An 8,828-nucleotide genomic window follows, 5' to 3' on the forward strand; every position below is an offset into this window, starting at 1 on the left:
GACAACCTAACATAAGTTGATTGTACTCCAGTGACCTGAACAGTCACTTGATCTTGACCTAATGTTACACCTTTGGCATGTGGTGAAACAGGAGATTTTCATCAGTAGCCAAAAAATCTGCATCCACTTCCTTGATTATGTAAATATGGATCAAAATCTCAGAGCAAATTTCCTACCACCTTTTGAATGTATGTCATTAAGATGACTGCTCTCGTGTGAAAAGATACAATGTACCTAAGGGGGTCGGTGAGTGTAGCGTTATTGGATTAAAGATTTAAACTAACTTTTTGCTGAAATGTAAAGAAAAAAATATAAGCTTCAGATTTCTTTAAACTGCTCTGTCCAGAGGATTGAGCATTTAAACACAGCTGCTCACTAAGTGACTCAGCTGCAGCTTGAAAGATTTGCCCCATGGTCTGTGTGGGCTGATGTGAGCCATGTTTGATTTGATACTGTGCGACTGAAACGCTGGATGTTGGATTTGTGCGTCCCTACTGGAGAAAACGGGCAGCTTTTGAAACCTCACCTGCTGAGGATCAGCAGGTTCATCATTTAGCCAAGGAGGCAGCGGGAGAGCACCGTCCCTCGCCTTTTGACCAGACACATAATTTCAGTTGATTGCAACATTCTTTTCTTGTTAATGTGTCTTTTATTTTGGCGGACAAACACTCATCCCACCTTCCTTCCCACAGGAGCTGGGTTGGCGCTCTCCATGCCAGTGGCTGTGAAAAACAGCACATTTTTCATTAACAGGATTACCGTCCAACAATAAAAATACAGACGAATGAGAGTGAGCGTTGTGTTACACGGGCTGCCAGTGAATTTAATCACTATCCATTCCCTTTTTTTTTCTCCCCCTTTTCAACCTGCCAAGACGTGAAAGCCAATCAGCCTACTCCAATATGTGCAGCATCTCTGTGCCAGAACTGATTGAGACTCTCAGCGAGCGAAAGCTCAGCGGAGGAATGTTCTGGCAGCCTGCGGGGCGAGGGCGTTCGTTTTTGTTTTCTGCTTTAACTAATTCAGCATCTTTTCATACAAAAGGACTTGAAACAATGGATCATATCAACCTCTGAGCTTGTCCTTCGTGCACTCAATTTCCACCTGTTGTCCTGGAATAAAGAATAAAGATGGCCTACAAATTCCTTCATGGGGTTTTAATGTAAGATGGTAACAATGTTTTCTTGAAATGTCTCTCTTACGGCAGCTTTAAGTTCCTATAGATCTTTTGAAATTTGGGTAAATCTCTTTAATGGTGTATTTTACAGTGCATTACTGGTTTTGATCATAGTTCTGGTAGGAGCTAAAAAAGAATCAAATATTGGTTAAAATTAAGATATATGTTTATATTTTACTGACGGAGTAACGGATACAGTTTTTTTTATCAACTAGGCTACACAAAATTATTGTACTTATTGTGTAAATGACTACTTTTAAGTGAGTTTCTATTTTCTTTTCATCATCAACCAACACAAATCATCTTATGTATGTCTATGTCAAAGAAATTGATTTTCCGTTACTTCACATTTGTAACAAAGGGAAACAGAAATCCATGTTTTAATTAGAAATTTCTTTTTTTAAGTGCCTTATTTAAATGCATTTTGTATGGATTTTAGAATTATCTATATGTGAAATCCACATTACTTATTAATGTGGATTTTGTTTTTGCTCTGAATAAATTTCCTCAAGTTAAAGGTTTGAGGTGTAAGATTATCTGCTGCTATGAAAAAATATTAGATGCAGTTTCAGTCCATTTAACTTATAACATACCTAATTAAAGTAGCTGTCACCTCAGAGTTTGATGGAAGACAAGCACATCCAATTTCATGTCCAGGTTTTTTGGTCCAATTGCATTCAGATTAGTCAACCCTATTTTAATACAGTCCAGTTATGTTCTCTCATTCAGTTTCATGAATTTCGTAGGTAAGCCCCAAATTATTGTTATCCCTGACATATTTAGGTTTAAAGTAATATTTTAATTTTATCAAGATGTTTGTTCAGACTGTAAGTGATGTTTATGTTTTGGAGCAGTCCATCCAGAGTCCTGACTTCAATTTGATAGAAAATATGTGCATAGAGCTAAAGACTAAGGTGATGGCAAGGCATACTTCCAACCTCCAAGACTTGGAACTCAACACCAAACATAAATTGCCAAGATTTCTGTAGAAAAATTCATTTAAGAATCTGCTCAACAATTCTTAAATGAGTTAAGTTGAGGTAATACCAATAAAGACTTGCTTGAGATTTTTTAAAATGTAAAAATGTAAATCAAATATATTTTTTTAAATCAAAATTGCTTTGAAGTTTTTTTTCTTGTATTTATAAAAACAACTTCTTGATTAAATTAACATAGTTTTCAATTACACTGTTTTGAGCTTAAAGTTAATTTCAAATTGTAATTATAGTACAGTACAAATACGATCACATGATGATTTAATGCCTGTTGGTAAAAAAATAATTATAGCTTTTAAGCATTCATTTAGATACTTTTTACGCACCCATAGCAGTAGTGCCAATAAAAAAGAGGGTTTCACAATCAAAGTCTGTAACTCATGCAATAACGGCAAAATGTGCAACAAATGTAAAATCAACCAAGTTTTTCAGTGGAAAAATTACTGTCAGTGATCTTGGTGTGTTGTGCTTTCTCTTCAGTGGAGCTGCTAGTTTCCACCAGAGGGCAGTGCTGGGTCTAATAATCCCATCAACAAGAGAGCAAGAGAAGCTGACTGCCAGTTATTTGAGTGTCAACCTATGAGGTACCTATTTCCCGTTGAGTTTCACTGGTTGGTTCCAGTGTTTTCTTACCTATGCTAACCTGGTTCCTTGTGCCGTACTCAAGGTGAGGACACTTCATTCCTCTGTGGTTTCTTCAGAATTCTCCATTTAAGCTTAACTTTAACTTTTGACCACATATTAACCAACACATGTCTGGGATATAAGCTTTTAATATTTTGCAATTCAACGGTTGTTAAATTAAGCCAACATCTATAACAAGCAGGACACTGAGTCTTTAAGAGTGAGATTGGATACCATTTCTCTAAGTGGCCTTATGTTTGATTCATTGAAAAGTTAGTTACTGGAGTTATCTCTGCAGGAAAAGGCAAGAAAAACATAAGTTCAAAAGAAAAAAACTTTAATTTTTATTGGACAACTGTGAAATCCAGCAGGTTCGATGAACAGAGCCCCAGTCTGAAGGGCGAACTGTAATTGGAATAAAATCGTTGCAGTCTAATGTGCTGCAGAAGTATCTCAGTGGGGAGACTTTGAGGAGTTTGAAATGACTCAGAGACACGTTTTGCTCTCTTGTGACATAGAAAATGTGCCTCTGTAAAACTTTCTTAAACACAGAGCCACTCCAAACAGAGCAGATGCATGCATCAGGGAGAGACTGATCAGTCAGAGCAGCAGTTTATCTGGGTAATACTGACGGGGATTCATCAGGAATAGTCAACCCTGACTCCTTCTTCCACAAAGTTTTGTTTCATAGAACAGAGAAACAGATGGGAGACGCAGCAGTGCAGAGCCCAGATGTTCTGAGAAAACAAAAAATAAGCAGCAGAGCCTGTACAGACAAGTTCCCCTTTCAACAATCAGACAGTAATTTAATTATTTGTTTGTTTGACTGACAGATTCATTGTGTGCTTGAATCTGCCTGCAAGATGATGGTTATCTCACCTCGCTGCTTTATATACAAGTTTGGAGTTCTTCAAACATGGATGTGCTCTCATTTTTTTTCCCGATTTGATGTATGCATTTTCTTCTTTATTAGATGAGACTGCAATGGTATAATTTTCCAAGTAACAATGTTGACAGTGTTTACAGTCATCCAAGTAAGTTCAAGACTGAGAGAATGTTTAAAATTAAATGTTAAAATGCCACAAAATCAGTGTTAATCATTGAATTTCAGCTGTAACTGTGCCTGCTATAGCATATACTCTTAATATATCATACTTGGCTCAGTCAATTTCATCTGCTCCAGTAACAAGCACTAAATACAGAAAAAAGTCATAGGAAATTTTGAAAGGTGTCAGTGCTGTGTATTGCCAAAAAACTATAACATATCGCTTCTTTCAAGCCCGATAGGAATCTGGAACACACTTTAACAACTAACTATACAAAACTGTTTCAAAGATATTTTTCCAAGGCAGCTTTGCTTGAAGAGAGATGGACATCACTAACCTAGTAGCCAGGCTGTGAAGTCTGTTTTTCACAACCATAAAAAAATCCAAACATCAAAAGGTTTTTTAATAAGTGGAAAAGATTAGGGGTTGTTTATTTGTGTATTCAGCCATCACACACAGGTGACAGACAGCAACAAATGGGGAAGAGGAAGTACTGTTGCATGCTTTGTAATAAATATTATTTTAAGCATGTCCTTCAAAATACATACAATTGCACAAGTCGTTTGAACTTTTTCAAGTTTGCTGTCAACTAGGTTGGAAAAGTCTGAAACTAGGACTTGAGTTGTACTTGAGTTGCACAAACAAAGTCTCAAGACCTGGCCTGACCCAAAGAGTAAAGACCAAAAATCTGATTTATTTGTTTGTTCTAAACACTTAGAAGTGATTTAAAAAAGTATCCTGCTCTAAAAACTCTCCAGAGTAAAGAGTTGACTATGTATGCAAAAGATGAAGACTCTAGTAAGTCTTCTTCTTGAACTCGCACTTTGAAGAGTTGAGAGTTGATATGAACTGGTGCTCTAAAGGTTTGAGACTTACCTGGAATGTGCTTCCTTAGACACACACTCCAAAGACCTGAGATTTGATTCAAACTCATGCTGTAAATACATCAGACTTGGCTTGATTCTGTGTTCTAAAGACTCAATAATTTGTCAAAACCTCAAACTTAACTTGAATTTGAGACTACAGCAATGCAAAAATAAGCATAGTTGGCACACAGGTGACGAAAGATACTGACAGCTAAGCTGCTAATAGATAATCAAACCAATCCACAGTCTTTGCTTTTATCACATCTTAAAGTTTTAATACTTCTACACAATATTTCTAGAAAAGAAAACAGTCCCCTCCATGCTTTTGTGGGAGTGTCTGCTCTTTTCCAAGAGATATTTTCAAAGTATTTTCCATTAAAGTATCCAAATGCTTCTGAGAGATCAAGTGTGACTGCCATTATTGTTGTTCTTATGCTGCTCTGACATTTGAAAATCTTATTTTTCTTTTTTTTTCCTGACAGGTCAGGTATTGTGTTTTACTGTAAGGTTGATAGTTCAACTTTTAACAGTTCCGATGAATTAAACATTGTGCTGTCTTACAAAGATAAGAAGTAAATGTAGAAGAAATATGAAAACATTTTTCATCCAACAAAACAGCCTTCCAAAAGCAAAACAAACTATCTATGGGTGCAGTCAGAAGTTCCATTCACTAGCCATGGACATGAATATCATATTGTTAACTTTAAATTATTTATTCAAACTGTTGTTTTTCCATCTATGACTAAACAACATAGATGTTAACTGTTAACTGATGCCTAACAGTTAACAATTGGTATTTTCTCTCATCTTTTCCCGTTCAAATACTAGAGTATTTGAACTCTTTTTCGGTCCCATTTTGTCCAAATTTAAACGATTTCTGAATGTATGGTTGTGTTTGAAAAGTGATTCGGATTCATCAAATGGTATAAGCAACTGTGACTAAAATGGTCAACTGACAAAAAAGGTAGAATTTTGATCATTTCTGAGCTAAATTAAAACAAGGACGGGCAAACCTTAAAGAGAAAATTTGTCCATAAACATCCATTGGTGTAGGGTAGCTGTTAAAGTAAAAAGCTTAATAAGGTAGAGATAACCATCTCTATTCCTTAATTCATCAACCTTGTGCATTCCTTTAGTACCACTGGTTGTGAAACAGGCTCACAGCATGACACTACCACTGTCATACTTGATCTATGGTACCGACTGCATGTCATCATGACCGAGTAGCTCAAACTTTGTCTATTTGATGTAACTTGACAAAATTATTTTTCCATTTGTTCCGCGGTCTTTACAGAGCAAGGGGTCCAGCTTTTTTTATTTTATAAAACCAATTTCAGCTTGTGACGAATAGTAGCAGAAAATGTTTCAGTACTGAGCTCTTTTCCAAGAGATCCACCTCCTATGCTTGTGTGATATCTAACCTGACCCTGTATTTTGAACTTTTCAGTTTTTCTTTACATATGTGAGATATTCATCAGAGTTTCAGAACAACTTGTTGCAGCTTACATTTGTGAGGGAGGTGAGAATAAAAAAATCAGTGAGCCTTATGAAAATGTATGTTGCTTCACCATAGAAACCAGGTCTGTAAAGGTCTCTGACTGAACTCCCGTCTGATTCAGAGCTGCAGCCTTACTGAACTTTCGAAACTGAGCCCTGCTGTATGAAGTCAAAACAATATGCCGTGTCTTTCAATATTCACATCAACATTCCACTTTTTTGGAGCTGCAAACTTTTCAGGAAGAAACTTTAAACTTGCTTCAGGCTGTGACACAGCTGATGGGTAGTTGATTCAAAACAAAATTGCGTCGTTTCAGCCCGTCATGCATTTTTGTCAATTTAAATCCACATTTTTGCCATGTTGTATATAAAATGTTGTTTGTGCTGCATACAAAAAGATAGCTTCTCTATTTCACGCTGTTTGTAATTTAGACTGTTTGTGTTGCCTCACCCAGGTCTTTACAAGCTGTACTCACGGACATGAATTTTCTATCTCTGAAGCCGCCGAAGGTGATTAATGAGACAAAAACCAGACAGACTGTGGAATAAACCTGAGCGATGCCACCGTCCTTTGAAATTCAGCTTTCTCCAGGTTGCATCAGAAAGATGTGAAGCAGATAAATGAACGACTTTTGTTCGAATTGTCAAAAACTGTCACAGGCCTTGTCTGATGGGTGCTGGGACCACCGACTGGGTGTGTTTGGCTCACACTCTGATTTTGACTGATTTCTTGGCATTTTTGAGACAGATGGGATCAGAAAATCAGCCCTGAAGTGAAGAAAGTCAATGAAGCAACAATGCCCTCGGCTTTGGAGACAAAATATTTACGTGTAAACTGTCATGTTTTCAGACTTTTTGGTGTCGATCACATTAGATTAAAGCCAACTCTGGTTCCACTTCACCCTGTTTGCTTAAGTGGATTCCTAGGAAAATCGAGAGCATCAGTGTGACAAAAACTTTTTTGTTTTCTTCTTACAAGTCAAAATGTATTTCACTGAGATGATTTAACCATTGCATTGCATTTTGATGGTTAAATATAAAGTATATATGAAATCTATAACATGGAAAGCAGTCTCTATGTACACATGAAGTCAGTTTTCAGGCACTCAGAAAGATTTTTAATATATACATCGTCTGACTCTGCTACGGAAATATAGAATAACTGCCGAGTTGGGTCAAATATAGGCTGGGATGTAAATGGTAACCACTTTCTCACATCACATGATTGACCACATCAGTTGTGACCATATTTTTCCAACTTCATACTCACAAATGACAGAAACTTAAACTCCCACTTGAAATATGTAAACGTTGATAGGAATCTAATCACGCTTTTTAAAAACCTATTCATGACAAGTTTGAAACACTTTAAATGTCATTTTAGTCACTGCAAAGTTTTATTATTTGAAACCAAAAGTTAATTATTTTAAATAAAATAATTGGAAAAGGGATAGTGCGTTAGTGGCTGATAGGTTAGGATGGTAGGATAGGTAGAATGATGATTACTTCTTTAAGTAATCATGTGTGTGTGCTGTTTAGCAGCACACACACACACACGCCCGCCCACATATTAAAAAAAACAAGTAACAGAATTAACACATAAATTACCCCACTAGAAAACACTTTAGCCTCTTGTAGCTGTCGGAGGTCTTTATTAAGTTCTAGACGTTTTGGTGGACTTCTCAAAAATTACAACTCTTCCTCCTTTTTTAGTTTTCAAAATATTCTCTTTAATGCTTTAATTTACTTTGAGAAGATGCAATAATCTTTACGTTTAATTGTAACATGACCCAGAGCTTTCTTATCTATGCAGGATAATTATTGTATAGTAAGTCCTCCTTGCTTCCTGGACCTTGAATGACACTTGCTATAAAATGGAATAAAATGTAAAATCTATATTAAAAACCTGGAGGAATGAAACCAGACAATCAACAGGAAGAAGTGGCCTTGGGAAGCTCCTGAATAGATAATTACCCAGAACACTGAGAGAACCGGTTGAAGATATGACAAATAGAGAAGAATAACAATTTTCTAAGATCCTGTCTGGTCTGTACTAAAGGGCAATGAGGCCTTCCAGCCGAGCAGAAACCTTGTAGTTAAGGACATTTAGCGATGCAATTAAAATTGAGTGTTTTATCTCTATTCCTCTTTTTTCCGCTATTATCATCTAAAAAGTATCACAAATTGAAACAAAAATAGAAATCAAATGAATTACAAACATGATTCATTTATGGTCCAACAACTGTTTTTATTTACTAAGAATTATCTCTCCAGTCCACAAAATGGAAACATCAAACAAAAAAGTGAAATAGATTAACTGTACATAACATTCAACATATGACTGAATTGTCAGTATCTCTGCTTTTAAAATAAACAATCGAAAGTTTCCTGTTTGTCCTCGAAGTGACACATGACACCCAAACATTTTCACCAAGCAGTTAAGTTTTCAGCAGCAGGAGCAGAGATCTTTTATTCATTATGGGCCATCGCTGTCGCCTTGACACCCTGCTGGCCGTGGTGCCCTGACAGAGACAAAGTGAAGAATGGCGGGATGTCTCATTTCCTGAGTCTTCCTGATAAGCTTTAGTAAAAGGGTTTAAATGGCAGTGACAGGTGCCGGCCT

At 36.5% G+C, this 8,828-nt stretch overlaps 1 long non-coding RNA gene across 1 annotated transcript; it reads left to right on the top strand.

Moving 5' to 3' along the window:
- Positions 1-2,653: 2,653 nt before the first annotated feature.
- LOC116713929 (uncharacterized) lies at positions 2,654-7,262 on the top strand. Its single transcript, XR_004337951.1, has 2 exons — positions 2,654-2,756; positions 6,661-7,262. It is a non-coding gene; the product is annotated as an uncharacterized LOC116713929 (long non-coding RNA).
- Positions 7,263-8,828: the final 1,566 nt, after the last annotated feature.

The sequence above is a fragment of the Xiphophorus hellerii genome, chromosome 23 (assembly GCF_003331165.1).
Source record: "Xiphophorus hellerii strain 12219 chromosome 23, Xiphophorus_hellerii-4.1, whole genome shotgun sequence".
In the NCBI taxonomy this organism is placed as follows: domain Eukaryota; kingdom Metazoa; phylum Chordata; class Actinopteri; order Cyprinodontiformes; family Poeciliidae; genus Xiphophorus; species Xiphophorus hellerii.